A 6,413-nucleotide genomic window follows, 5' to 3' on the forward strand; every position below is an offset into this window, starting at 1 on the left:
ATGTGTGAATGCTTTTCTTCTATTATTCCTTTATGTTTTGTTGCATTAATGATGATATTGTTCTTTCTATATAGTTGCATATGTTGTTGAATAATGATGTAAATCTGAATAATGTTATGATGTTGTAGGGTGAATTTAATATGGAAATAATGAAATGCAATTATCAAAGAAAAGAACGATATAGCCCTAAGAAAAATTATCAGGTGAAAGTCTCCAAAGCTATGAATGCTACTTTTTTAGCTCTGATTCCAAAAACCTCAAAAGCAAAGACCTTTTCTCACTATAGGCCCATTTCTCTATGTAATTTGGTGTACAAAATCATTTCAAAGGTGATTGCTAACAGGTTAAAACATAATCTAGTAGAGAAATTGACTCTTGATCAATTCCAATTTCTAGCTGATAGACAAATCCATGAAGTAATTGGAATTTCACAAGAGATCCTCCACTCCATAATATATAATGGAAGCTTTGGTCCTTAAGATTGATCTAAATAAAGCATTTGACAAAGTGAACTAGACTTTTCTCAAGTTATTTTTATTGCAGATTGGTCTAGGTTTGGAGGTCACAAATTGGATCATGGGGTGTGTGACCTCTGCAAATTTTTTTATTTTGATCAATGGATCCCCCTCATGCATTTTTCTAGCTCGAGAGGCCTTAGGCAGGGATGTCCTCTCTCTTCACTCTTATTCCTGCTTGTTATGAAGGGATTGAATCTCCTTTTGCTGGAGGAAAAGCGGAATGGAACATCAAAGGTATTAAAGTCCCCTTCAAACAATATATTATCCATCTACTTTTTGTAGATGATGTGTTGTTGTTGGTATTTGGAACTATCTCAGAATGGTTGCTTTTCCGCGAGGTGATAAATTTATTTTGTCATGCATGTGGAAAGGAGATTAATGCAAAAAAAATTCCACTTTTCTTTAGAATGGCGTAAGTTTGGTAGCTCTCTCTTTCATAAAATCATTCATGCCTTATTAGGTGGATGCACTGAAAATAGGCCTAAATTATCTTGATCTCTTCCTCAATCCAAATGGATACCAAAAAGAAGACTAGATGGGGTTACTTAGAAAAGTTGGATACCAAAAAGAAGACTAGATGGGGTTACTTAGAAAAGTTGGATACCAAAAAGAAGACTAGATGGGTTTACTTAGAAAAGTTGAGAAATAAATTAGCCTATGGTGTTATAACTAGCTCCCCCTCGAGGGAAGAATGACTTTAGTAAAATATGTTTTAGAAAATATCCCTATCTTCTGGATGTCCTTATCCAATATCCCTAAGTCAATCCTAAATAATATAAGGCAAAGGATGTTCAGTATTCTGTGGACTGGAAAGAAAAACAAGGGCTACACATTGCTAACTGGGAATCTTTATCCAGGCCAAAGAAATTTGGGGGGGCAGGGCTTCAAGAACCTATTCTAGTTTGGTAAGGCACTATTGCTAAAATATATGTGGAGGGGATTGTTAAACAAGGAAGTGCTACACATTGCCAATTGGGAATCTTTGTCCAGGCCAAAGAAATTTGGGGGGTTGGGCTTCAAGAACCTATTCTAGTTTGGTAAGGCACTATTGCTAAAATATATGTGGAGGGGGTTGTTTGGTGAAGGGATTTGGAGGCAAGTTATAAAGGAAAACTATCTTAGAAGGATGCTTGTGGTGGATTAGCTAAGGTAAGCTACAAATAAGGTAGTAAACAAGGGCTCTATTGTTTAGAAAGCCCGTATGGCCTTTTTCCCCTATCTTTTCAATTGGCTGGCCTAAAATGTTGGGGAAGGGCTCTATTATCTAGAAAGCCCTTATGGCCCTTTTCCCTTATCTTTTCAATTGGCTGGCCTAAAAAGTTGGGGATGGTTCTCAAGTGATTCTTTTAATGGTGGTGCTGATTGTTATAAATTATCTCAAGATATAAAGACATATCTTAAATTCCAAGGGCCTTTTCTTCCTAAACAATGTCAAAAGAATGGATCCTTCTCCTTTCACAAATAGTTACTAGATGACTTATGCAGATTTAGGTCTAAAGGCATGATTAGCCAATGAATGGAACTCCTCAAGATTCGCTAGTTTAGAGCTGAAATACTTCTTTTCTTTTGAGAAGGTGAGAGAAAAACATTCACATAAAGCTATTGCTTTTTCTATTGTAGATCAAAAAATTCATGGTGGAATAACTATCTTTGGACTAAAAACATCCCCCAAGCTGAAATGCTTCTTCTAGTTAACTTTACAAAATAAATATTAACGAGGGAAAACCAAAAAAAAAAATTCTATGCAAAATCTATGTTGTCTTTGCAAGATTCAGGAAGAAACAATGGACCATATGTTTGTTCGTTGCAGTGACGCGAAAGAAATTTGCTATTTGGTTTTAAGGGTTCTAAATATAAAAGAGAAAATTGTCCGGATCTCATTCAACGATATCCTTCTCCACTGGAGAGATAAGGCAACAGATCTGTTGAAAGAAAAAATTTATAAAAATGGCAAGGCAGTGGCAGGCTCGGCAAAAGCGTACCCACACAAGTATCATTCCTTTACCATTGGATATATCGGAGAATCAAACCTTTTACAGGTGCTTTCTCACGTTGATACCCTCCATGTCATCATCGATTTTAAAACTGCTGGGATTGCCAATAACCATAGTATAAAATAAATTCGAACTGTGGTTATTATTAATGATAAGAAATGACATGGAAGTAAAATTCAAGTGATGACATGGAAGTCAAATTCAATTGTGGAGTGAAATATCGCATATCAATTTCTTATTGGTTTGGGGTATAAACTTAAACCTATATTATTATTATTTTATAAGAAATATTTTAACGGAAATATATTATAAAATAAAAGTGGTTTAAAAAAATATTTATAAAAATACATTTTATAATTTTAATATTTAGTAATAATATTTTTTATGAATATATATATATATATATTTCTGTCGGGGAAAATTGTAATTTCATTTATAAAAGAGGAAATTACATGTTGTAGATGTTGATGCATATGCAATGCATGATCAAAATCATGTATACCAAAATGTTGTCTTTGATCCACGCAGGGGGCAACAATATAAACATAACTAAGAGTCATAATAAGAAACTGTAAAGCATATACCGAGACAGTATATATAAGCCAAAAAAGGCTTATGCCTGATCAAAATAAAGAGATACATAAACCAGAACCATGACATGAATTAAACATTCAGATCCATAAATGGCCTGTGATAATATTGGAAGAAAGCATTTCCTTCCTGTTCTCTGATCATCCAGATGCTCGGCTCCCCGATCGCAGCCTCTTTGGATAAGTTGTCGGCAGCTCCGTTCTGCTCCCTGTAAATATGTATGCAAGTGAAAGTATCAAAATATGTGATCAATCGCAAAGTTCCATCCAAGATGTGCAATAATGTATACGTAGAGCATCTAGTTTTCCTGTTCAGCCAATCACATATTATTTTAGAGTCCCCATAACGCTGTAATTTTGTGCAATTTTTCTCCAAAGCAAATTGTATGGTGTGTTTTTCGGCAAGGAGCTCGGCTGAATTATTTGTGCATCTGTGGAGTCTAATCAGCATGTTGAATGAATGATGATGGGAAAGGTGAAGAATAGCCCCCCCCCCCCCCCCCACAGCCTTGCTCTTGGGCAGCTCCATCAAAAAAAGCCCATGGTTTGTTGTAATTTATTTGTAGATGAGAAGGGTTGCGTCGATTACTGGGAGGAGGATCATCCGGGATGAGAGTGTAATCAACAATAACTTTTGTTGCCAGGACATCCCAATTTGGAACCAAGTCCTGAAAAATGTTGTGATTCCTAGCAATCCAAATTGTCCAACAGATTAGAAGAGGAAGATTCCAAATCTTTGGGGATGTGGAGGTGTGATACCAGACTTGCCAGGCAGCAAGTAAAGTATTCCTAGCCTAGGTAGCAGAAGCATTGATATGTTGTAGAATCAGTTTCCACAGATTACAAGTTACTGTACAATCTAAAAAAAGATGAGACGTTGACTCGTTTGCCTATTTACAGAGACATCACCAATGGGGCCCATGTTATGCTCACTTGAGAAGATTTTCTCCCGTTGGTATTTTGTTTCAAAGAATGGTCCACATTAAGAGTCTAGATCTGGGGTGGGGGGCGGGCGGCGCAGGGGGAGGAGGGGGGGACGCTTTAGTTTCCAAAGATGTCTCCACCATTCAGCAAGTAGTAGAGGCTCCTTGGTGCTGCCAATGTCAAATAACCATCCTTTGGGGAATATCTGCCATTTTTTGAAAGAGCCCAAATAATCTCGTCATCCCCTTCCAGAATACAGATGTGGGCATCCATAAGGGCACGAGTGTACTCCTCCTATTGTTGTGACCAAATTGGAGGAATGTTTAACTGTTATGCTGTTTTCCAGGCTTGTTGAAGGAATGTGGAATTTTCCAGGTCAGCAATCTGAGATATATAAGTGAAACTCTATTGCTGGAGATATTGTATGAGTTCCTTGGGTAATCGGTGCATGTCTCCACATCCCACCCAATGATCAAGACCAATTTGTACTGTGGTCCCTAATCGGATTCTCCAGGTGATACCTTCCCTGATCGAACTCAAAGCTTTAAGTATCGCCTTCCAGATAATTGAGACCCCTAAGGTACTTTGATGGGCTCTCCTAATCCAGTCCATGATGTGTAGGGGAGCTATGTATTTTGCATATGTGACCCTCGTCCATAGGCTATCTGCTGCAACTAATTTCCAGCCAAGTTTTGCAGCAAGAGCTAAAGAGAAATCCTCAAGTTTTTTAAGGCCCCACCCACCCCATTTTTTTGGAAGATTTAGGGCCTCCCACCTGACCCAAGCAAAGATCCTTCCTTGTTTGTTCCCTTGCCAAAGAAACCTACAACAGATGGCTTGTATTTTGTTGAGAATGCCTCTAGGAATCCAAGCCAAGGACATCCAATATACCGGGGTGGCCTCCAGGACACTTTTGATGAGAGTGAGTCTTCCAGCCCACGAAAGATATTTGAGGTACCATGTGTTTAGTCTTTTCTCCATCTTGGAGATGAGCCAAGTCCAGTCTGCAATTTTATAGCCCAGTGGCTTCAACTTGTAACCCAGATATTTAAGGCCTTCTACTAATTGCAGCTGAGTGAAGTGGAAGCGTTGTAGAGCAAAGAATATCTCGTGCGGAGAACACTCAGCTGTTGTCAATGTAGACTTGCTGTCATTTACAATCATACTTGTTGCCACTTGAAAGAGGGTGAAATTTTCCTTGATGATGCTAATGTCCCCAATACCACCATTGATAAAGACCAGAATGTCGTCAACAAAAAGAAGGTGTGTTAGGGTGCAACCTTTTGTTATCTTTATGCCTTTTAGTCTGCCCCTTTGATGCTCATCTTTGATGAGATTGTTGAGACCTTCCATGACAAGCAAGAAGAGTAATGGCGAGAGGGGACATCCCTGTCTCAGCCCCCTTCCAGAGGTAAAGAAAGGAGAAGCACTTCCGTTCACCAGGACACTGAAGGGGATATTAGTAATGCAGCTCATGATCCATTTAATGAATAAATACGGAAAGCCCAGATGAGTTAACAACATTCTAATATAAAGCCAATTCACTCTGTCGAAAGCTTTAGATAAATCAACTTTCAAAATCATACCTTTGCCACGCCTTGAGTGTAATGTATGTATTACTTCCTGGGCAGTGCCAACAGCTTCATGGATCTGTTTGTCTTGTAGGAAAGCAAATTGCTCCGGCGAGATGTGGTTAGAGAGGATGGGTTTCATCCTGTTGGCAATAATCTTAGCAATAATTTTATATATGCAGTTGCAGAGTGAAATGGGGTGAAAATCCTTGAAGGTGTCTGAGTTGTCCTTCTTTGGGATGAGTGCAAGGAAAGTAGAAGTAATAGAATTTTCGAGAAAACCTTTTCTTCTTGAATCCTCAATTATTCGGAGCAAGTCTTCCTCTATGATGTCAAAAAAATCCAAATAGAATTCCACCGACCAACCATCAGGCCCTGGACTTTTGTCCTTTTTGAACCATTTTAAGGTGTGTTCCAATTCCTCCAGAGTAACAGCCTTAATTAAATCTTCCCCTTCCCCGGGATCCACATATCTAGGAAAGAGTTGTGCCACCCTGATGATTTCTGCAAGATTAATATCTTGGGGGGCTTGGTAGGCATTCTTGAAGTGTGAGGAGGCAAGTTCAGCAAGTTGAGGAAAAGTATTTAATACCTGCCCCTGATCATTCGGAAGCTGCCATATGGTGTTGATCGCCTTTCTTCCATTGGCAAATTTATGGTAGAATTTGGAGTTTTCATCTCATTCCAACATCTAGATGGCTCTGCTTCTCCGGCGCCAAGATTCCTCCTTTTCCTTAAGAATTTTAGCTCTCTCTGCATAATGAGAAACCAACCTATCCTTGTGTTCTTCTGAGGAGTAGATGCCTCCTAACTTAT

The sequence above is a fragment of the Pinus tabuliformis genome, chromosome J, assembly GCF_031772625.1.
Source record: "Pinus tabuliformis cultivar Carrire ecotype Pingquan chromosome J, CPIR1, whole genome shotgun sequence".
Classification (NCBI taxonomy): Eukaryota; Viridiplantae; Streptophyta; class Pinopsida; order Pinales; family Pinaceae; genus Pinus; species Pinus tabuliformis.